The sequence below is a fragment of the Coregonus lavaretus genome, assembly GCF_964263955.1.
Source record: "Coregonus lavaretus genome assembly, contig: HAP1_SCAFFOLD_507, whole genome shotgun sequence".
NCBI classification, from domain to species: Eukaryota; Metazoa; Chordata; class Actinopteri; order Salmoniformes; family Salmonidae; genus Coregonus; species Coregonus lavaretus.
Window position 1 is genome coordinate 66,732 of NW_028160496.1, and position 24,255 is coordinate 90,986.

General features: G+C 45.3%; 1 pseudogene across 1 annotated transcript in view; it reads right to left on the minus strand.

The window, feature by feature from the left end:
• LOC311121744 (2-hydroxyacyl-CoA lyase 1-like) overlaps positions 1 to 14,557 on the minus strand; it is a 73,058-nt pseudogene extending 58,501 nt beyond the window's left edge. Inside the window, exons 1-8 of the transcript in view lie at positions 14,507 to 14,557; positions 14,004 to 14,102; positions 13,710 to 13,774; positions 13,478 to 13,550; positions 13,212 to 13,289; positions 12,941 to 13,035; positions 12,529 to 12,641; positions 11,787 to 11,922 (exon numbers count right to left, since the gene is read on the minus strand). The product of the transcript in view is annotated as a 2-hydroxyacyl-CoA lyase 1-like (transcript). The remainder of the gene's footprint in view (positions 1 to 11,786; positions 11,923 to 12,528; positions 12,642 to 12,940; positions 13,036 to 13,211; positions 13,290 to 13,477; positions 13,551 to 13,709; positions 13,775 to 14,003; positions 14,103 to 14,506) is intronic.
• Between the last annotated feature and the right edge of the window lie 9,698 nt (positions 14,558 to 24,255).

Here is a 24,255-nt window from a genome sequence, read left to right on the forward strand (position 1 = left end):
GCACTCACTAACTGTAAGTCGCTCTGGATAAGAGCGTCTGCTAAATGACTAAAATGTAAATGTAAAAGAAGGAAACCTTACATGCATTGTGTTTGCAATAAGGCACTAAAGTAAAACTGCAAATAATGTGGCAAAGAAATTAACTTTATGTCCTGAATACAAAGTGTAATGTTTGGGGCAAATCCAACACAACACATCACTGAGTACCACTCTTCATATTTCCAAGCATGGTGGTGGCTGCATCATGTTATGGGTATGCATGTCATTGGCAAGGACTAGAGACTTTTTTAGGATAAAAAGAAACAGAATAGAGCTAAGTACAGTCAGAATCCTAGAGGAAAACCTGGTTCAGTCTGCTTTCCAACAGACACTGGGAGACAAATTCCCTCTTCAGCAGGACAATAACCTAAAACACAAGGCCAAATATTCACTGGAGTTGCTTACCAAGATGACATTGAATGTTCCTGAGTGGCTTAGTTACAGTTTTGACTTAATTTGGCTTGAAAACTTATGGCAAAAAAAAAAATGGCTGTCTATATAATGTATATTGCATATATTTTACAATCCAGTTGTGCAAAGCTCTTGGAGACTTACCCAGAAAGACACAGCTTTAATCGACTCAGGGGTGTGAATACTTATATAAATGAGATATTTCTGTATTTCATTTCCAATACATTTGCAAAAATTTCAAAAACGTTTTTTCACTTTGTCATTATGGGGTATTGTATGTAACTGCGTGAGAGAAAATATTATAATTGAATCCATTTTGAATTCAGGCTGTAAGAAAACAACATGTGGAATAAGTTAAGGGGTATGAATACTTTCTGAATGTACTGTATATCTGCAAGAAAATGATAAATATGTGAATGTTTGAAAGGGGGTCATATAAACATTGCCTTATTTATATTTTTACAGACAATATTAAGTGAATTCTGTCTGAAATAGTCATGCTATAATGGGCATAGTTTCTCAGACCAAATTTCCATTCTGGCTGAAACAAAGCAATCTGATCATGCTCCAGTCAAATATAGCTATAGGGAATGCCTATACATTGTCCAATCTCCTTCCACACATTGATTTCATTCTTCGCATCTTTATTCAGAAACAAACAAACTTGAAATTAAGTGCTGTTTCAGTGTCTTGTTGCAGGTTGTGCAATGTTCAAAAGTGTGTGTGATATTAGCATTAACTTGTGTGTGTGGTGTCAAGTGTGGATGGTCCTATGTATGCAAATAGCCGAGATTGGATATTTCAGCACCATGGACAGCAGCGACATTGGGATAGCGAGATCTGTAATTCAGCAACACATGACACTGGATAGTGGCTGTCTCAGGTGAACTTGGCATTGGGAAAATCCCATCTAATAGGAAACGAGGCATAGGAGGCAAAAAGACTGAAGGAGAAGACTCCCACAGGAACTCTATGCTTAACTGTTCTGCCACATTCATTTCAAATGTTACATTTTTCGATTTGTAAATAAAAGGGAACACATCTGCAAATAATGTAAATGGACTTTTCTAACTACACTGTACAGCTTTAGTGTGTCTGTGTGTCATAGGTACAACTGCAAGCAATTCGCTTCTCAAATCCTTCTCAAATGTCTGTTTAATGTGAGAAACTAAATTAAAAACAACCGTTAGACTAATACAATGCGTACTGTCACAAATTATTACTATTCCCAACAAGACAACGAAGTGATGGTCTTTACCCACCATGGAGACTTATAAAGTCTACTTCCCCCCCACCAAAAGTTCCCACGCTGAGCGATGTTGTTTACTACATCATTATGCATATGCAGCGTGGTTCGTTCTGCGTTGTGTACTTTTAATTAGGACACTGCCACAACTGGAATTCTGATGGTTGGATAATTTTTATTCGACCTGCACACGAAGAGACAAAAAAATGATGTTAGCCCTTGGTGCAGCCACAGCTCTCGGGCACCTTGCTAGTTGAAGGTCAGGCAAAAGAGAACAGGTGCTGCATGCACACATTCAGTGCCTAACAACACACTATACAATACAAGTAAAATGATATTCAACATAATTCTGACAAAATAAATGACATACCTGTACACGAAGAGACAACACACAATAGGTTAGCCCTTGGTGCAGCCACAGCTCTCGGGCACCTGTGTGAGCACATAGAAACTCACTCAAACACTGACCCAAATACTCCCGAGTTACAATAGGTACCCAAATTAGCGAGCTTGGTGAAAGTTGTTAACATAAATCTTTATATTGTCCACATTGTAACAAAACCTATAGTTGCGTAACAGCACTTTGTGTAACTTTACCACAGTTTTACATTGACAAATTACGGCGCCAAGGACAACATACCTTGCTAGTTGAAGGACAGGCAAAAGAGAACAATAAGAGGGTACATAAATACAGATAACCCGCGATGGACCAAACCAAAATATACACAACTTTTACAATTAGGTGTATTTACAATATAGATATATAAAAATGTTTGTACACCAAAAAATTACATTAGCTATGCAGCTGTAATTAAATAAAAACCACATTGAATTATTATTATTATTATTATTATTATTAACTTATTAACATCCCCTCTTGACCTGGCCTAGTTGAACTGTCCTTGTGTGCAATTTGGTGCATAATCTAGGGGAACAACATCACACTACTACATTCACCCCTACTGTTTTACACTATATTATAAACACAAAACAAAACACATAACCTCGAAGGTAACAAAGCAAAGAAAGAAAAAAAACATTCCACACCCACAGGGCGACAGAGTAACCCAGTGTAGTCCCTTAATTCTAGACCCACAAATGGTCGATCAGCTGGAAAGCTATCCCGTGAAGGATTAGGAAAAATAAGAGGTAGCTAATCCCTTATTCAACCCTATACAAAAAATGCCAAATACATTTTATGCTGATGAACTACACACAAAGTTACATGAATTGTCAAAAATATTAGACAAACCCACAAATCACTCTAAGACCCACTTAGATTACCACATACACACAACAAAGAAAAGGTAGGCAATATCCTACCGTCACTGAGAAACCAAGAATTGTTTCATTTCCTGTGTAGACATAGTTTGGATTAGCCTATTCACTGGATTAATAAATCTACCTAGTCTAGTCCGAACACCCTCACCCAAAAACCTAGCAGGAATGTCACGGACAGCACCAACCGTGCTCAAAGGTCTAACCTCAGGTTGGGGAGTACTACAGATCAGCATATCCGGAGCCAGCACACTTTCAATTTCCGACTCAACACTAGTAGTGTCAGACGACTGATCAGAATCCTGGTAGATTGTCACAGACCAGACTGACAAAGCATCTTCAACCAAGTTAACAACATCAGGCACAGCACCATCCCAGCTGAGTGGAGTTTCACTATCTGAATTCTTGTAGGCTTTGGGGATCTCAGCCCCGAAACCTGAAGGATCTGGAGAAGGTCTGTATGGAGGAGTGGGCCAAAATCCCTGCTGCAGTGTGTGCAAACCTGGTCAAGACCTACAGGAAACGTATGATCTCTGTAATTGCAAACAAAGGTTTCTGTACCAAATAATAAGTTCTGCTTTTCTGATGTATCAAATACTTATGTCATGCAATAAAATGCAAATTAATTACTTAAAAATCATACAATGTGATTTTCTGGATTTTTGTTTTACATTCCGTCTCTCACAGTTGAAGTGTATGTATGATAAAAATTACAGACCTCTACATGCTTTGTAAGTAGGAAAACCTGCAAAATCGGCAGTGTATCAAATACTTGTTCTCCCCACTGTATGTACTGGATATCATTTTTATTTTACATTTTTAGTCATTTAGCAGACGCTCTTATCCAGAGCGACTTACAGTTAGTGAGTGCATACATCATTTTTATTTTTCATACTGGCCCCCCGTGGGAATCGAACCCACAACCCTGCTCTACCAACTGAGCAACATCCCTGCCGGCCATTCCCTCCCCTACCCTGGACAACGCTGGGCCAATTGTGCGGCGCCCCATGGGTCTCCCGGTCGCAGCCGGCTACGACAGAGCCTGGATTCGAACCAGAATCTCTAGTGGCACAGCTAGCACTGCGATGCAGTGCCTTAGACCACTGCGCCACTCAAAGGGTGCCAGCTTTGCAACCCATCTCTGCTCGCATGCATCGTCTCGGCTTTGTAAGAATATATTTGAGTGGATCGTTGTCGGTCCACACAGTAAACTTATGCCCTCGCAGCCAATGGCTGAATTTATCATGAATGGCCCATTTCATGGCTAGAAATTCCAGCCGGTGAGCAGGATACTTGGATTGTGCATGATTAAGAGATTTACTAGCAAAAGCTATCGGCCTGGCTATGTCCTTCCCATCTTGCACTTGTGATAGTACAGCTCCCAAAACACTAGTAGATGCATCCACGGAAAGTAGAAATGGCTGAGAAAAATCTGGATGAACCAGCAGTGCCTGGTCAACTAGTGCTGATTTCAAAGCTTCAAAAGCGAGTCGACATTCGGCAGTCCAGTCTGCAGCAGTGAGCCTGCGAGGGGGACCAGGCCTCTTCCTACCCTTGCCTCTCCTAGGCTTCTTCTGACCTGTAGTTAGCTGAAACAATGGCCTAGCAACCATGGAACAATTCTCAATGTAGTGCTAATAGTATACTACCATACCAAGGAAAGAACCTATTTTGATAGGAGACGGTGTGACACCATCAGCTTCACTCTCAGCTTCACTCTCAGTCACATTCAAAATGGTTTGAACTTTAGCAGGGTCAGTGGCTACACCCTCCTGAGAAATGATGTGGCCCAAAAACTTTACAGACCTCCTCAGAAACTTGCACTTAGACGGAGACAGTTTAAGGTTGTGCGCCTGCAACCGCTGAAAAACCATCTCAAGTCTCTGCAGACTCTCTTCCTCCGTCTTAGCAAAAACCATCAGATCATCCAAGTAACAAAGGAGACTTAGAACGTTTTGGTCACCAAAGATGGTCAGCATCATTCTCATAAAAGTAGCCGGGCTGTTGCAGAGGCCCTGAGGTAACCGATTGTACTCGTGCAGACCTAAAGGGGAGGAAAAGGCAGTGTATTTCTTGTCCTCTTCATGCAGTGGCACGTTGTAATACCCTGACGTCAAATCCATTGTGCTGAAGAAGGCATTACCTCCCAGCGCGGCCAGTACATCAGCCTGATGAGGCAGGGGATGAGCATCCTTTACTGTGCGGGCATTTAACCACCTGAAGTCAGTACATAGGCGCAAGTCCCCATTCTTTTTCCATACCAGCACCAATGGTGAGGCATACTCGCTGCTGGATTTTCTGACGATTTCCTTTTCCTCCATATCATCCAGTGTTTCCCTGAGTTTTTGGTAATGAGCTGGAGACAGCCTACGATAAGGTCATCGAAATGGGCGGTCATCAGTCAGCCGTATGCGAAGGCAGAACTCCTTTGCCTCGCCACAATCTAGGCTATGTCTAGAGAACACTGTGTCATACTTCCCAATTAAGTTGACAAGTTTATCTTTCCAGAACTGTGAAACTGGACACTCCTCAACAGACAGGCCTTGAAGTCCAAGATTCCTCAGTGTACTGTTGCCATTATCTACACTGCCACCAACTGAACTCTTCGCTGTCAGACTGCCATGTGATCTGTCACATTGAGCCTTTGCCACATTCTGATGAGCTGCTTGCTGCTTGACATCATTAAAATACTCCAATGCAATGCAAGGGTACACATCCGCCACTTTAGCATTTCGTCTCAGGGTAACTGCCGATGTTGTTGGATTCACAATCTTCACAGGGAGCCATCCATCCCCCCACAGAGGCGTAACTACTCTCCCCACTAGTATGTGTCGATTCACACAACGAGACGTGCTGGGCTCGACAACAACAGTACTGCCCACAGAGAGTTTTGTCTTTGGCGGTAGGCGGCCCCACACCAGATGCTCACTCATGGGTTGGAGCGTTACTGCTATCTTCAACTTAATGGTGCCCACTTTATCTGGGATGGAGTCTCCTCTCCATCTCTCCAGATTTGACATCACACTGGCTAGAGGAACCTGGTGTACCCGCCACCCGCCAGTAGCTGTCATTTGATTTGAACTGTCTAACCAGAGACTTCAACACATTAGTTCCCACAATGAGTTCATCAACCTGCCCATCAACAATAAGCACTGGGACTACATAACAGAAGCCATAAAGTTGAATTTTTAAGTCACACATGCCCACTGGGCTAGTTTGTTCCCACCACAACCCACCAGGATGATGTCTGAAGGAGCTAGAAAGTTCCCCTCTACCACTCCTGCCTCCCTCAACCGAGGTACAATATCTGCGCGCAGAGTAGTAGCCATGGACCCACTATCTAACATCCCCTTCAGCTCAACTTTATCCTGTACTAGCACAGTGGTGTAAAACAAACTGTCATTCTGATTGTGTTCTGAAAAATGACTGTGTTGTTCTTGGGTACTGACTCACAAAAGTAAGAATAAACAGATTGGATATCATCATCAGTGGAGGAAAAATAAGAATGCCCCACATTGCCCTCATTTAGCAGACGCTCTTATCCAGAGCAACTTACAGTTAGTGCATACGTTATTAAAAATTTTCATACCCCCCGTGGGAATCAAACCCACAACCCTGGCGTTGCAAACACCATGCTCTACGAACTGAGCCGGCCATTCCCTCCACGACGCTGGTCCAATTGTGCGCCGCCCCATGGGTCTCCCGGTCGCGGCCGGCTACGACAGAGCCTGGATTCGAACCAGGATCTCTAGTGGCACAGCTAGCACTGCGATGTAGTGCCTTAGACCACTGCGCCACTCACAGACTGAGTATTGCTGACCAGAGCCTTCTCTAACAAAGTCAAAACTTTCTTTAATGTCCCACCCTCAGATACAGATGGTGCCAGGTCTGGTTCACGGCCACATTGAGAAAAAGATGACACATTAGGTCTTTTCACAGGACCCACTCCCTCCTGAGGGCAGTCAAAAACAGCAGCAACCTGCTGTGAAAGTTGTGTTCTACATGCTTTACGTTCCCTTAACAGTTCATCCAACCGATCCTGTACCTCACTGGCTGTCCAGTCACGAATGGGTTTGCTCTTGAACACTTGGGCCAACTCTTTATCAGGACAGTTGCGTACAAACATGACTGCCAACTCTGAGCACTGATTGGGTAAGGTCCTGCCCTCACTCACAAGGTACTGTTCAGCTGCCTCTGCAGCTTTGTTAAGCCTAATCCAGAAATCTATTGGACCCTCATTAGCTTATGGTTTGATTGAATAGAAATCAGCTAATGGCATACCTGAGCAGACAGTATCCCCAAAGTGTTGCTTGAAAACACTGAACACTGCCTTAACATCTGTGACAACAAGGTTGTTACGCTTCCAGACTTTGGTCACATCCCGTGCCCTCCCCATGAGCCTAGACATCACCTCCCCAACATTCCCAGACCCAGTGTAACCCCTCTTCTCTAGGTAGACTTCCATTAACTCCTCCCACTCCAGGACAGAGTACTTATCTGAGCCATCACCCCTAAAAAGAGGTGGAGCACTAACATCTGACTTCACAACCAGATTCAGCTTGGACGCATCAATAAAGGTTGACCCACACTGCTCAGGCAGGGGAAACTGCTGGGGTTGGTGAGGGGGACGGGCAGGAGAAAGACTTGAAACCCCAGGCTGCAGTAAACTCGCTCTGATAGATTCTCCTATCTCTGAACCAATCTGCTTAATAAGGTCACTAAGCTGACTCGGAGGCATCCCATTATCACCGAGTACTGTGGATGATGGTACTTCAAAAGACAGAGGTGGGATACCCTGGTCAGGTGGAACAAACAGCCTACCCCTCCCAGTGCTTGCAAACTCAGGACTAGCAAACGCTCTACTCCCAGGAGCTGACTGTACAATTGGTGTAAATGGAAGGACACCCCTCCCTCTACCCACACTAAAATCCACAGCATAACACGTCTTATGGATTTGAGAATCTTCCATGGCTCAACAGAGCACTAAAATACAATGTAATTTAGTGCATTTAAATAACCCAAAAAATTAATGCAATAAACAAATTCATCCAAAACATACAAATAAGCACGAATACCTGTATCTAATGAATATGCTACATTCACTTTCACTGTTTACAGTATATATTCACTTACATTAAGCCATCAACAAATTCACATGCGCAGGTCGTGCACCTCATCCACATGCACAGCTCCGGCGGTCGGCTTGAGCTGACCAGTCGGCAGGTCACGTAATTAGGACACTGCCACAACTGGAATTCTGATGGTTGGATAATTTTTATTCGACCTGCACACGAAGAGACAACACACAATATGTTAGCTCTTGGTGCAGCCACAGCTCTCGGGCACCTTGCTAGTTGAAGGTCAGGCAAAAGAGAACAGGTGCTGCATGCACACATTCCGTGCCTAACAACACACTATACAATACAAGTAAAATGATATACAACATAATTCTGACAAAATAAATGACATACCTGTACACGAAGAGACAACACACAATAGCTTAGCCCTTGGTGCAGCCACAGCTCTCGGGCACCTGCGTGAGCACATAGAAACTCACTGTCTAATCAGAGACTTCAACACATTAGTTCCCACAATGAGTTCATCAACCTGCCCATCAACAATAAGCACTGGGACTACATAACAGAAGCCATAAAGTTGCATTTTTAAGTCACACATGCCCACTGGGCTAGTTTGTTCCCACCACAATCCACCAGGATAATGTCTGAAGGAGCTAGAAAGTTCCCCTCTACCACTCCTGCCTCCCTCAACCGAGGTACAATATCTGCGCGCAGAGTAGTAGCCATGGACCCACTATCTAACATCCCCTTCAGCTCAACTTTATCCTGTACTAGCACAGTGGTGTAAAACAAACTGTCATTCTGATTAATTCTCATTGTGTTCTGAAAAATGACTGTGTTGTTCTTGGGTACTGACTCACAAAAGTAAGAATAAACAGATTGGATATCATCATCAGTGGAGGAAAAATAAGAATGCCCCACATTGCCCTCCTCAGAACAGAGGCTTTCTAGTTTTCCTGAGACCTGCCAGTCTGTCCACATCCAGGGTTCTGTCGCTGCCCAGCCTCACTACAGTCAAAGCTCATGTGGCCCGGAGAAAAGCACTTGACACACAGCTGGTGCATCTGACAGTGAGCTTTGGTCCAGTGATTAGTGCTTCCACAGTCAGCGCACTCATGCTGACGTTTGTGGAATTGTTTACGGGGCCCTCTACATTTAACATGTTTAAGTCATTTAGCAGACGCTCTTATCCAGAGCGACTTACAGTTAGTGCATACGTAACTTTTTTTTTTCATACCCCCCGTGGGAATCGAACCCACAACCCTGGCGTTGCAAACACCATGCTCTACGAACTGAGCCGGCCATTCCCTCCACTACCCTAGGCGACGCTGGTCCAATTGTGCGCCGCCCCATGGGTCTCCCGGTCGCGGCCGGCTACGACAGAGCCTGGATTCAAACCAGGACTGTGTTGTGTTACCTGCTTGACAATAGTATTGATGTCCCCCAGGAGAGCAGCAGCAGGTTGCACGTTGTTCCCCATCTCCTCAGCACACAGATCAACCTTGACATTGACCTTGACATAAATAACGTATGTGGAACGTTACTACAACATACCAGCAACGACACGACAGGAAGAGCGCCGTGCGTGACACATGTAACAGCAGCTGGAGGAGTGGCCAAACCTCAAGCTAAACACAACAGAAATAACCAGGCACCACCACATAATGCTAAGGCTGACACACACATGTTCCCTTTTATAAACCGGGTGACTCGAGCCCTGAATGCTGATTGGCTGAAAGCTGTGGTATATCTGACCGTATAACATGGGTCACGTTGAGGGAGGAGGTCAGAGACCTGGCCGTGTTGTGCCAGGATAACAACCTCTCCCTCAACGTGACCAAGACAAAGGAGATGATTGTGGACTACAGGAAAAAAAAGAGGACTGAGCACGCCCCCATTCTCATCGACGGGGCTGTAGTGGAACAGGTTGAGAGCTTCAAGTTCCTTGGTGTCCACATCACCAACGAACTATCATGGTCCAAACACACCAAGACAGTCGTGAAGAGGGCACGACAAAGCCTATTCCCCCTCAGGAGATTGAAAAGATTTGGCATGGGTCCTCAGATCCTCAAAAAATTATACAGCTGCACCATCGAGAGCATCCTGACTGGTTGCATCACCGCCTGGTATGGCAACTGCTTGGCCTCCGACCGCAAGGCACTACAGAGGGTAGTGTGTACGGCCCAGTACATCACTGGGGCCAAGTTTCCTGCCATCCAGGACCTCTATACCAGGCGGTGTCAGAGGAAGGCCCTCAAAATTGTCAAAGACTCCAGCCACCCTAGTCATAGACTGTTCTCTCTGCTACCGCACGGCAAGCGGTACCGGAGTGCCAAGTCTAGGTCCAAAAGACTTCTCAACAGCTTCTACCCCCAAGCCTTAAGACTCCTGAACAGCTAATCATGGCTACCCGGACTATTTGCACTGCCCCCCCACCCCATCCTTTTACGCTGCTGCTACTCTGTTAATTATTTATGCATAGTCACTTTAACTCTACCCACATGTACATATTACTTCAACTACCTCAACTAGCCGGTGCCCCCGCACATTGACTCTGCACCGGTACCCCCCTGTATATATAGCCTCCCTACTGTTATTTTATTTTACTTCTGCTCTTTTTTTCTCAACACTTTTTTTGTTGTTGTTTTATTTTTACTTTTTTGTTTAAAATAAATGCACTGTTGGTTAAGGGCTGTAAGTAAGCATTTCACTGTAATGTCTGCACCTGTTGTATTACGGCGCATGTGGCCAATAAAATTTGATTTGATTTGATTTGAAATTTATTTTGACTGTTCGAATTACGTTGGTAACCAGTTTATAATAGCAATAAGGCACCTCTGGGGTTTGTGGTATAGGGCCAATATACCACGGCTAAGGGCTGTATCGTCGAGGCACTCTGCGTTGCATCGTGCTTAAGAACAGCCCCTAGACGTGGTATATTGGCCATATACCACACCCCATCGGGCCTTATTGCTTAAATATAGATGTACTGTACAGCACTAAGACAGCCATGACATTATTTGGAGAGACCACAAAGACTTATAGAGAAGCTATATAATTGATAGACTAAATCCAATAGACTGAGTCAAATACCTTTATACCTGGTTACAATGAAATGTAGTTCACTATGAAATGACCTGTGACTAGGGTTGCAAAATTACAGTTACTTTCCCCAAATTCCCAGAAATCCCTGTTGGAAGATTCCAGAAATCAGAACGGAATAAGCAGAAAATCTGGAATCCGAAAAAAAGAAGGAAAAAAAAGAAACCCTACTGGTGACCTTTGACCTAGCTGGATGACCTTTACTTGGGTGTCAAACCTGGGGGGAAGGCCAAAGTGCAGGATCCAGTTGAGTCTGGCACCACAACATCAGACTGGAGCAGAGCTCTGCAGTCCCCACCAAGACCATAGAACCAGGAGGATAGGAAGAGGAGGAGGAGGAGGAAGAGAGGAGGAGGAGGATAGGAAGAGAGGAGGAGGAGGATAGGAAGAGAGGAGGAGGAGAGCAGGGACAAAACAAAATGTAATGAAAAGAGGCTAGTTATAGGAGTAGTGTAGTTGTTTGATTGACACCAGTTTACATTGACATGACCTGGCCAGGAGAGACTAGTTATAGATAGGGATTTCAGGAGTTTCGTGGTCCGTTCAAATGGTCAGGGAAATTCTTGGTCCTACTTATACAGTCAATGGTCTGTACATGAATATGATGCCAGCTGAGAGAAGGAGAGGCTGACCTGGAGCGGGCAGCAGCAACACAGTTGGGGTGATCGTCAGGCAGCACCCCTTTACCCATGGGGGTGGGCAGGAAGGGAAGGTCACACCCCTCCACCAGCTCCTTCAGAGCCCCCTCTGCTCTTCAATGGGCTGCACCTGCAGAGGGACACAGACAGAGGGCACTGCCACACGGATTTCAACAGACTGGTCTTCACAACTGGGATGCATTCAGCTGAGCAAAACGTTGTGCAACGTTCAGATAGAAATATAGCATGTAGAACGAACGTGCCTCTCAGACAGGTAGAATGAGAAATCATGTCAACAACATTTGTCGACTGAACGTGGCCCAGTTTTCAACTGAACCGTGGTACAGTGCTATATGTGTTACAGTGCGTCTCAGCTGGCTATTGATCTCTCTTGGACAGACGCACGTAACATAACTGGAAGTAGCGTCTGTCAACAGAATGGGATGTGACAACTTTGTTCCGGTACGCTGATTTTTCACCACTAATCATTTGGACAAATCCCGATTTCGCAGGTGCTCGCATCTTTTCAATTTCAGAACGGGAGGGGACATTTGGCCCATAAACTTGCCGGAAACTTGCAGAGAGTTTCCGTTTAGGGGGGTGGAGAGTTCGCAAGTGGCGTTAGTATCTTTCTCTTAACATCTCCCCAGACCTTATCCAAGTATCTGACGCAATTATGCAAGATTTTAGTTCTGTTTCCCCCAGATTATCTGGCTATTAAAAAAGCAATGCCTACCTTTGCCAATGATGAGTAAAGTCCGTTTGGCTCCTTTCAGGACCGCCAGTGCTTCTGTGATCGCCATATGGTTAGCCATACTCACAGGAGGAGGTGGACTACAGGGCACCTCTCTGACAAAGGAAATAATAAATAATAGGTCAAACATTAAACATGTTACCTAGCAACTTTATTGCATATGTAAATAAACCATGAAGGTCTATCGAGGCTTATTGCTATTCTCTGATGAGAATATTTTGATATAGTGCTATATTTTCTAAGTAATTTAATTTCTGGTTCACTTCAGACGTTAAAAGGTATAACAAGATAAAATAAAAATGACTACGGTGATGTGAATTCAGAGGTATACATATTCAACAGTAACACATTAGTATACATTTTAAATGGATGAAAGACAGTGATGGCCACTAACCTGGCTCTGCTCCTGTCCAATTTAGCATTGACCATGTCCCCAGATATGTCTACGTATACAGCACCTGGACGTCCATACATGCTAGTGCGTGCTGCCTTAGACATACCAAACACCCTTAAATTCAGATCAATTAAGGCTGTGCTGTGCTCTTATGAAGCAGTTAAGGTACCTTGCTAAGCTGGAAAATTAGAGGTCAGAAAAAAGACAATTGCAGGTGATACCAAATGATATGAAGAGGACTACACAGAGGGAGTCAGAGTAGACTGTATACCTTCTCTACCACTGAGGAGATCATATCCAGACTGCTAGACCTAGCAGAGAACTTACTGTACAATCTGCATGCCTCCACCTGACAGAGAAAGAGGACCACAAATAACAAATTATTTCCTCTTTCAGCAATTAAACTGCTAGGGCCAGTTTCCCAGACAGAGATTCTCTATTGAGTTTGCTTTTTAGGCCATGACTAGGCTTAATCTGTGTCCTGGGAAACAACCCCCTAATGTTCAAAAGTCATAAATATCATGGTTCAATCGGTACCTGTGGAAACTCTTGAAACGCCCCAGTGGTCTCTTGGTTTTGATCGGAGGAGCCTCCAATAACAATCACAGGCCTACAGAGAGAGAGGTATCACACAATGACATCAACTGACAATCTGAGATAGTTTGGAGTCCTCAGATCATTTTTTGCAGTGTGCGGATAGCATCCCTTCTTTTGAAAGGACCACTGAACATGAGTAGTAGGGTCTTCTGTTTGTGGAGTTCTAGCATACCAGCAGTTCATGTTAGCGTTGGCCATTCCACCAAGTGCATGGATGAGTCCCGGTCCAGACACAACCAGACACGCACCTGGACTGGAGAGGAACAGACAGACAGAGGGACAGACAGGAAGACAGGCAGACAGACACACAAAGGGTCAGACAGACAGGCAGACATAATTAGCAATGCAAAAAAGCTATGAAACTGACCCTCACACACTACACGCTCCTGTAGTCTATGTACGGGTAGTTAATATCACATGATTTGGGGAGAGCTGGTTTAGTAATAAAAAGGTGGCTTATGGCTTGTTCATTGCGCATTCCCACATACTTGATTCCTGAGGCTTGAGCTGCCTTAGCTACTTCAATGACTGGAACACCAACTATTCCAAACATATATTCTACATTCTGTAGAGAGTTACATGTAGATACAGTATATTTACCTTTTTTTAAACATTTTTAGTCATTTAGCAGACGCTCTTATCCAGAGCGATTTACAGTTAGTGAGTGCATACATTTTCATACTGAATTGTATATGAATTGTTACAATGTAGTTTAGATTTTCTTTGCATTGACACACACATTGGCATGCATCAACAAGGGTGTTAACATATACTATTCCACATAAACATCTAAATGTTTTTCTACAACAATATTAATAGTTAGCTATACCAGTGCAATGACCTATGGCACACTTTCACAACTCATAGTGTTACATTCTCACTGCCAAGGACATGATCAGCGACTAATATATTATTAGCAACACGGTTACACAGTATAACACTGTTTTATATATATTGCACACACTTCACCTGAGCTTTTAGTGCCTCTGCAATGAGCTGAGCCCCAGTCACATCTTCCATTATTATTGTCGAGAAATCTGTTCAAAGTGCAAACGCGGTTAGCAATGATTTCTTGGACTTGTTGTTCAGTAGCTTATAAATCGTGTTTAGATCTCTTGCAAATCATTAGTTTTGTCTGCTTTCCAGCATGCATTACATGAGTAGCTTTTTCTTCTTCAGTGGGGTTTATAGGAAGTTGGCATCCAACGTTATGGTGCATTACTGCCCCCTATTGTACAGAAGTGTGGACATGAGCCGTGCAATAGCAGTCATGAATATTTAATAAACTAGTAGCATTTTTCTTTTTTTATTGCAAGAAATACATAATAATCCCTCATTATGTGTTTATAACTGCACTTTACTTAACACTTAACTCAGTTAAGTCATTATGAGTGTATGACAGTATGAAAAAAAAAATGTATGCACTCACTAACTGTAAGTCGCTCTGGATAAGAGCTTCTGCTAAATGACTAAAATGTAAAATGTAAATGACTTGAGTGTATGCATTATAGATATAGGCTTCATAGAAAGTGTTACAAATGTTCTCCTGTCATCTTATAGGAGATCCATTCATGGATTTAGTTATGGCTTGAGAATGTGACTGGTCTACGGAGTTCTCCTTTATGTCTGTCTTTATATGTGACAACAACTTTTCTGTATTATGTGTATTTCCACAATCAATAATCATAAACGGTACTTCACTATGAATACTTTTGACTATGTGGTTTGAAGTACTTTACCGTTATCTTGCACATACATGAAGACTACTATAGACAGAAATCAATGCAGTAATGTTTTATTAAATAAAGGCTCTGATTAAAATATCATATTAATAAAATCAGGCATTTGGCTAATTCTTCTTCCCAGAAGCTCCTGTGAATGGTTTGGAGATGGCTCTGGAGAGAGCGTGTAACACCCTGACTATGAGTGGGCGTTTACGGGACTGGGACTCCTGGGGAGCAGGGGCCGGTGTGGTTGTCAGGTCCTCCTTGGGTGGGGAAGTGGATGGAACCTCTGGAACCTCACACTCAGCATCTGTCATGAGAACATTTCATAATCAGAAAATGAATGTGTGTGTTTGTGTCTGTCCGTCTGTCCGTCTGCCTGTCCGTCTGTCTGCCTGTCTGCCTGTCTGTCCGTCTGCCTGTCTGTCCGTCTGTATGCCTGTCTGCCTGTCTGTCTGTCTGTCTGTCTGTCCGTCAGTCAGTCTGTCTGTCTGCCTGCCTGCCTGTCCGTCTGCCTGTCCGTCTGTCTGTCTGCCTGTTTGCCTGTCTTTTTGTCTGCCTGTATGTCTGTCTGCCCGTCCGTCTGCCTGTCAGTCTGCCTGTCTGTCTGCATGTCTGTCCGTCGGTCTGCCTGTATCTGTTGTCACTGTTTTAACAAGCTTGTCATAGGGTGATACATCAATATGACATTATCGATGCTTATCACTTACCCTGTGAAATATGAGTCTCTCTGAGATGTTTGGTAGGCAGCGCATCCTGTTCAGGGTGTCTCTTCGGTTCCCCTTTTGTCTTGAACAGCTGTTGACAAAACACATCAGGACAACTGAGCCTGTGTAAAATACAGAGTGTGCATCCTAAAAGGCACCCTATTCGCTACGTAAGGCACTACTTTTGACAAGGGCCCAGAGAGCTCTGGTAAAAAGTCGTGCACTATATAGGGAATAGGGTGCCATTTGGGACTCTCCCATGTGTATTAGGATTGCATTACAGCGTCCTCACTCAACCTCCTAAAGACAATGACAACAGTTTTGTTCTAATGCTGAGAGACAATAGGGGTGTAGTGAATCTGTAGGGTAAATTTCAGCCCTGCCTTACAGAGGTAATCTCAAAACACAGAGCACCCTACCTTAATCATGATCTTTGGAAACTTATGCATTTTCGGTAGGAAACGCCACTTCCTGTTCTTCTTAGTCTCTTCCCCTCTGGCAGAGGGAAGACGGGCCATGCCGTCAGCCTTTACATCAGCCGGGCTAAGGCTCCTGGCAGGGAATTCCTCAGTAGCATTAAGGTCAGCTACAACACCATGAGTGATGTCACTTGTGGCATTGCTGGTGTCTGAGTGAGAAGAGCACGCTAGTGTGACCGACCTGTGTACAATAACTGGGAGAAGAGGACGCAGCCATTGAAGTCAGTCACTGCATCCCAAATGGCATTCTCTTCACTTTATAGTGCACTACTTTTGACCAGGGCCCATAGGGTCTGGTCAAAAGTAGTGCACTAAATATGGAAGAAGGTGCCATTTTGGACACAACCAGTGAATTTCACATCATAAAACGCAATGTATTGAGCATCATGTTACAATTAAGTCCTATGCAGATGAAAATAGGTACTTTCACTTACCATCCTCCATTGTAGACTTGGACACATAAGTCAGGCTGTCCATCACCACGTCTGTCATCAACTTGATGACCTGATCCAAAACCATTTCAGCCGATGGTGGCATAGGCCTTCCCATACACTGCCCCAGGAGTCTCCTAACAGAAGTCTGGGCAAAGTTGTAAATGAGCTCTGAGGCATCGTCCTTTGACAGCTTCCTCAGGGCTGGTTTAGGCAGCGCTGGTTGAGAGAGGCTTCTGTGGCCAACCATGGATTGAAGCTGGCGGTTTATGGTTATCTCCTGAATGAGACCATGGACCTTTGCGATCAGGTTGCCAGATGCACCTTGAAGGGCTTCAACTGACAGGAGCCTATCCAGATGTTCTTCTGCTGAAGTCATCTCTGGGTCGTCCGTCTTCAATGTGTCCATTATAGTTTTCACTATGATATTGGTGTCAGATATGTTTATTTCTTGTTGGCTCACAAGCGTTGAACGTGAACCTGTCTCGTCCATTGCGATAGAGGTATGGGATTCTGTCCTTGTGATTTCATCGGCAGCGCTCATGTCAGGCAACTGGTCGAGTCTAACATGTTAGTGGCTATCAGACACTCCTCACTTGCAATCTGCCCAACAGATGAACTCTCAGAGTTGGCCACTCTACACTTGATCACATTTAGGATCAAGCTGAGCGTCTTCTTTGCAGTTTTGCTAAAGCCTTCTTGGCTGACTGCCACTGTTACGTCTTTTAGAGCCACAAGAGGTTTGCAACTTTCACTCAATCCACTGCCGTGGAGAGGAGAGGCTCTCTTCAAACTGTTGTTGCTCACAACTGACATACTCCTGGTGGGCAGAGTGACATCCTCACTGCATGTGTCAATTATATGGTGGTCTGTTGAAGAGCCACTCGAAGACACAAGGGCTTTAGACCTTTTAGCCAAACAGACTTTTGACAAAGGCTTCTCACTTCTCACAGACGGAGGGCGGCTCCTGTCCTCAACAAGAGCAGTGTCAGCGGACTTAGAATGTCTGAGTGTCTCCACAGGGGCGGAGTCCAGCACATATTTGGCTGTGGTGACTGACACTGGTGGAAAAGAGAAAAAGATGTTCAGTCTATCCTTTACTCTGTGGTACATGGTTTGAGCAGCATCCAATAAGTTGTCAAAGACAACTCTGGGTTTGAGCTGGAACTCCAGCTTTTTCTCTCCTAGTGGGAAGGAGTCTGCGTCGTCCACAGTGTACTGGGATACACTTTCAAGGTCTTGCATGATAATATTTACTATATCTTCGGCTGTAGAAACCGCATGGTGTGAGAAGGTGGTGCTAGGCATGCTCTGTAGCAAAGAATGGCTGGCTTTGCTAGCAGCTCTGAGAATGGTCTCACTCACAATGTGTTTGGCCTTAGCTCGGAACTCAGCACTGTGAAAGCTCTGGATGGAAATGTTAGAGGTTCTGCTGGCTGCACTAAGAGATCGCGTGAGTGTGGCAATCTCGGCTGATGTCACATCACTCGAAATGGTGAGGTCCTCCAATTTCGAAATTATCGAGTCCAACTTCTGGTTGAAGTCGAAGGATGAATTTGACGTGCTCTCCCCAACGGAAGCGGAGCAGTCTTCCTTTGAAGTGTCCACCCTCAGCACCGAGATCACCTGTTTGATTACCCCTTTAGTGCAGGTGTCGAGGGTGAGCTGGTAGGCTGAGGCTGGGGACTTAGAAGGGTCTTACTGTCTGTCTTCTGTACAGGAGACACTGCCAAAGTGGCCTCAGTTACAGGAGATTCCTGCACAGTGGCCTCAGTTACAAGTAGTCCAGTTGCAGAAAGCTCGATTTGCACAGGAGTATTTTTTCCCTCAGTGAGATGGTGGGAGGTGAACAGCTTCCTTAGTTTGTCCAGGGTTTTGGTATAAATCTTCTGGGAACCTGAACTCACTTCCACCCAGAACATTTTGCGACCTGATTTCGTACGCATGGAGGCCTTATTGACCTCAGATACCTCATGCAGGTCGGAAATAATTCCACCAAAGAGATCAGAGGATGCCTCCTCAATATTCTCTGAGGAAACATGGACAGATAGGATTTCCGACAGTTTCCCACAAGTGTCGGTTTTATCCAGCGCAGCAGTATATGTCACAGCTGCATCCTGAATGACCTGAGTGATGCATTGCTCAGCTTTGACAATATACTCCTCCACTGGTTGACCATGGAGGATGTCAACTTTATCAGCAGGGAGCTCCTTCTGAATACTCACATTCTCCTCTGATGGGCATGGGTTGTTGAAGATAATGCTCTCAGTGACCATCTTAGAGGAGGCGAGAGATGAGTCGAGAAGCAGAGATCTGTATATTGTCGAGGTGGACATCTCTGGGTGCTTTATCACAGCAGCCTCCTCCAAAATGGCCGACGGGCCCTGGAGGATGTCAGAGATATCCATGTCCTCAATGGTCTCTACCAGAGACGATAGTAGGTCTCTGGCTGCCAGGTTGGTAGGTCTCTGGTTCTCAAGCTCTGTTTTGATTGCTTGACAGGCAGTTGCCAGAGCAACAACAGAGCGAGAACACAACTGCTTCAAGGTGGAGTCAGAAAAAGATGATGACAGATCTGTCATGGACATGGTGGAGAGTTGACTCTCAGAGACAAATGGGCTGAGTTTGACAGACACCTGTCTGACCAAGTCCCCAGCAAGAGCTCTCATATCTATTGCTCCACTAGCTGAGTTGTGGGAGCAGGCACTCTGTGGCCTTGACGGGTTCCTGTTATCCAAAAATCCTGTTATCCAAAAAACCTCAAGTACAAGATCCACAACATCGGATGACACTTCTGTCACTCTGTTGTCGGACAGAAATGTACTTGGATGAATGGTGCCTGCATTCACAGTCCAGTCGCAAATGGAGTTGTTGGACTGACTCTTGACTAGTGGAACTAGACAGGTTTCACTTGGACCTTGGCCAAAGAGCTCTGCCATTTTGAGCAGAACTGATCTTAAGACCTTTGACTTGGAAATGTTCAGCAGTGGGTCGTTGTTGGACAGTCTGGTGGATGGTCTGCTAGCCGATCTGTGAACCACTAGGCTTTGTATTTCTGCCGAAATGGCAGTTAGAAAATAGGTCAAGGGGCTGGACGCTCTCCCCTCATTTCCTCCGTTGGTTTTAGCCTTGATGATGCTATCTATGATGATGACTATGACCTGTCCAGCCAGAGGACCCAAGATGGCCTCAAGCTCCCTCTCTAACTCAAGGGGAGACTTGTGGCCGAGCGCAATATGCTCTATGGCATGGGAATACATCTTAGAAGTCGCCATGCTTAGCATCTCTTGGGCAAACTGTTGACTTGCTGAGATACTTCCAGTCAGCAGAACTAGAGTTCCCTGACTGACACTTCGCATTAGCTCAGCCAATCTGGAGTTGAGAAGGTTTATAACCAACTCGACAATACCCATCATAAACTTGCCGTCCGTTGACATTTTGCTAGGTCTGTATTTCTCCTGTCTACTCCGTTTGGGCAGCGGTACGATGTCACCCTGCGACTGGCCGCTCTGGACCATGTCGAAGACAGAGTCCTCAGAGATGCCAAACACAGATCTCAGTGGTGCTGAGTGTTGTCTGTGTCTCATCTCTCTATCGCCACCCTCAGGTGAGGAGACATATCGCTCTTCGTTCTCACTTAGCAAAGAGGTCATGGACCTGCAGAATGCACAACATAAATGAATAGTATATGGTAACAAAATAAAAAATATGATCCAAGAATTTGGGACACTAACTCAACCTTGTTATTATTATTCAAAGGAAGCATTGTGAACCATCTCAAACCACACTCAGAGCAAACATTAACATTCAGAGTAAACGTTTTAGAGTGGTTGTGTAGTATCTAAGTAGTATTTCTCACTAAGTGGATCTGGAATGGATATTTGTACCTATAACAGGAAATACCTGCAAAAAGAGGAGGGGATAGAGCTAGGTATCTGTGAGAGGAGGGGATAGGGCTAGATACCTGTGAGAGGAGGGGATAGGGCTAGGTACCTGTGAGAGGAGGGGATAGGGCTAGGTACCTGTGAGAGGAGGGGATAGGGCTAGGTACCTGTGAGAGGCGTGGATAGGGGTAGGTACCTGTGAGAGGAGGGGATAGGGCTAGGTACCTGTGAAAGGAGGGGATAGGGCTAGGTACCTTTGAGAGGCGTGGATAGGGGTAGGTACCTGTGAGAGGAGGGGATAGGGCTAGGTACCTTTGAGAGGCGTGGATAGGGGTAGGTACCTGTGAGAGGAGGGGATAGGGGTAGGTACCTGTGAGAGGAGAGGATAGGGCTAGGTACCTTTGAGAGGAGGGGATAGGGCTAGGTACCTGTGAGAGGAGAGGATAGGGCTAGGTACCTTTGAGAGGAGGGGATAGGGCTAGGTACCTGTGAGAGGCATGGATAGGGCTAGGTACCTGTTAGAGGCATGGATAGGGCTAGGTACCTGTGAGAGGCATGGATAAGGCTAGGTACCTGTGAGAGGCGTGGATAGGGCTAGGTACCTGTGAGAGGAGGTGATAGGGCTAGGTACCTGTTAGAGGCATGGATAGGGCTAGGTACCTGTGAGAGGAGGGGATAGGGCTAGGTACCTGTGAGAGGAGGGGATAGGGCTAGGTACCTGTGAGAGGCGTGGATAGGGGTAGGTACCTGTGAGAGGAGGGGATAGGGCTAGGTACCTGTGAGAGGCGTGGATAGGGGTAGGTACCTGTGAGAGGAGGGGATAGGGGTAGGTACCTGTGAGAGGAGGGGATAGGGCTAGGTACCTGTGAGAGGAGGGGATAGGGCTAGGTACCTGTGAGAGGAGGGGATAGGGCTAGGTACCTGTGAGAGGCGTGGATAGGGGTAGGTACCTGTGAGAGGAGGGGATAGGGCTAGGTACCTGTGAAAGGAGGGGATAGGGCTAGGTACCTTTGAGAGGCGTGGATAGGGGTAGGTACCTGTGAGAGGAGGGGATAGGGCTAGGTACCTTTGAGAGGCGTGGATAGGGGTAGGTACCTGTGAGAGGAGGGGATAGGGGTAGGTACCTTTGAGAGGAGGGGATAGGGCTAGGTACCTGTGCGAGGAGAGGATAGGGCTAGGTACCTTTGAGAGGAGCGGATAGGGCTAGGTACCTGTGAGAGGCATGGATAGGGCTAGGTACCTGTTAGAGGCATGGATAGGGCTAGGTACCTGTGAGAGGCGTGGATAAGGCTAGGTACCTGTGAGATGCGTGGATAGGGCTAGGTACCTGTGAGAGGAGGGGATAGGGCTAGGTACCTGTGAGAGGAGGGGAAAGGCGTGGGAGTGCGTGTGCTGCAGGCAGTTCTGGCGCTGGTGCACCTGCTGGGTCCTCCACTACAGCTGAATCTGACGCTGCGGCCAAGAGAGGTCACCTCTCCTGCCTCATTACTTCCTGATCCAGAAGAGCTTGGCGAATCAGAGAGCTCTATCTGCATGGTGAGGTCAAGGGCGGGAACAACCACAGTGGATGTAGACTCCATCACCCATGCTACAATATCCATGCACTTGGCACTAAACTCATGTCTGCTCATCTGCAATGTTAAAAGACCATACAGAGTTAGTTTGTTAAAGGGGCTGCACTGATATAAAATGTAGAACCATTTACTCAAGCTAGTCAATTAAAGCAGTGGTTCAGGATTAAAGGTCCTGCAGGATTTCCACAAATGAATGTTTGGTCCATTTTACCAACATTAACTACTTTAGAGGTGACTATAACTCACCCCGGCACGCATATTCTCACTCAGCTGATTCCAATGGCTGAAAAGTAAATAAATGCAAGTACACAATGAACTACATGACATTACCTCTATTATCTTAGACTATGTTATGGATAGACATTACCTCTATTATTTTAGATTACGTTATGGATGGACATTACCTCTATGATTTTAGATTACGTTATGGATGGACATTACCTCTATTATTTTAGATTACGTTATGGATGGACATTACCTCTATTATTTTAGATTACGTTATGGATGGACATTACCTCTATTATTTTAGATTACGTTATGGATGGACATTACCTCTATTATCTTAGATTACGTTATGGATGGACATTACCTCTATTATCTTAGACTACGTTATGGATGGACCTCTATGGAACTAGGCCACACCCAGACATCCCTGATTGGTTATTTGGTCCGTTGAGTCCTTTGTATTGGCCCGAGACTATGGGAGACTCTCAATCTCCTCGCCTCCTTCTCAAAACCCATTGGATGAGAAGGTCAGAAGGGCGGGACCTCTGGCTTTCTCATCCAATGGGTTTTGAGAAGAGAGGACACGAGGAGTATGCAATTGAGATAGGGAACATATCTAGGGGATGCATGGGGAAGCCAAAGAGCAACTTACTCGTCCTTCATGTCCTGCACAAAGGTGTGTAGGTCTGGGTAGCTTCTCTTTCCCCTGCTGAGGGTGAGGCTGGTCTGGGAAGTTTCATCCTTGTGGGTCACGGTAGTGAAGGTCACCACTGCAGCCTGATGGCGACAACAGAAAGCAGAGTTAGGCTGTAATTCAATTTTGCGTCATTAAAACACAAAATATCTCAATGAAATGTCATACATGTAATAGAAAAATACATCAAATACATCAACTTGTCCGAGAGAGATTTACATGGTTACAAAAACGTCACGCCACTTTTTTCCAAGATGGCGAAGTAGTGCAGTCCTGTTTCTGTCGTGTGTCTGTAAATAGCCTGTAAATACCCTGTTTTTTGTATTTTTCGTACATATTTCCCTATCAGACTTTTCATCCTTCTACAAAATATACTTTCCTGCAACCCGCCTCACTCAATGTGGAACGGATTCTATTATCAACTTACCTTTATCTAGAATCTAGAATCTCCAGTTGAAACTAGCTAGCCATCTAACTAGCTACTTGCTATTAGCCACAGCTAGCGGTGTTTCACCCAGAACATTGGATTTTTTTCCGCGGGATTAATTTTAATCACTGGACATTGATCACCGGATATTCGGCCAGTCTGCACAGCGCGTTATCGACCCAGAACATATCAGTTTTTCCGCCGGAATCACTGAATCACTGGACCTTTAACTCCGGATTCATCGCTACCAGCTAGCTACCACCAGCCAGCTACAACAAAACGGACGCTGTGGTCTGGCTAATCATCCTGAGCTAGGCCCATCGCCCATCTCCCGGCTATCTACCTCTCTGTCAACCGGACGGGACCACCTAGTGTTGACACGGAGCCCCGCCGATCCTACACGACTGGTCTACCGACGAAATCGTCTGATGTGGTTACGACGTTAACCACGAAGATTCCATCCATCTGCTAGCCCTGGCCCGCTAGCACACGCTAGCCGTGGCCTCTTACTAGTGCTTCACCACCGGACCTTATGATAACTCAGATATACAGCTGATATCTGCTGGACTGTTC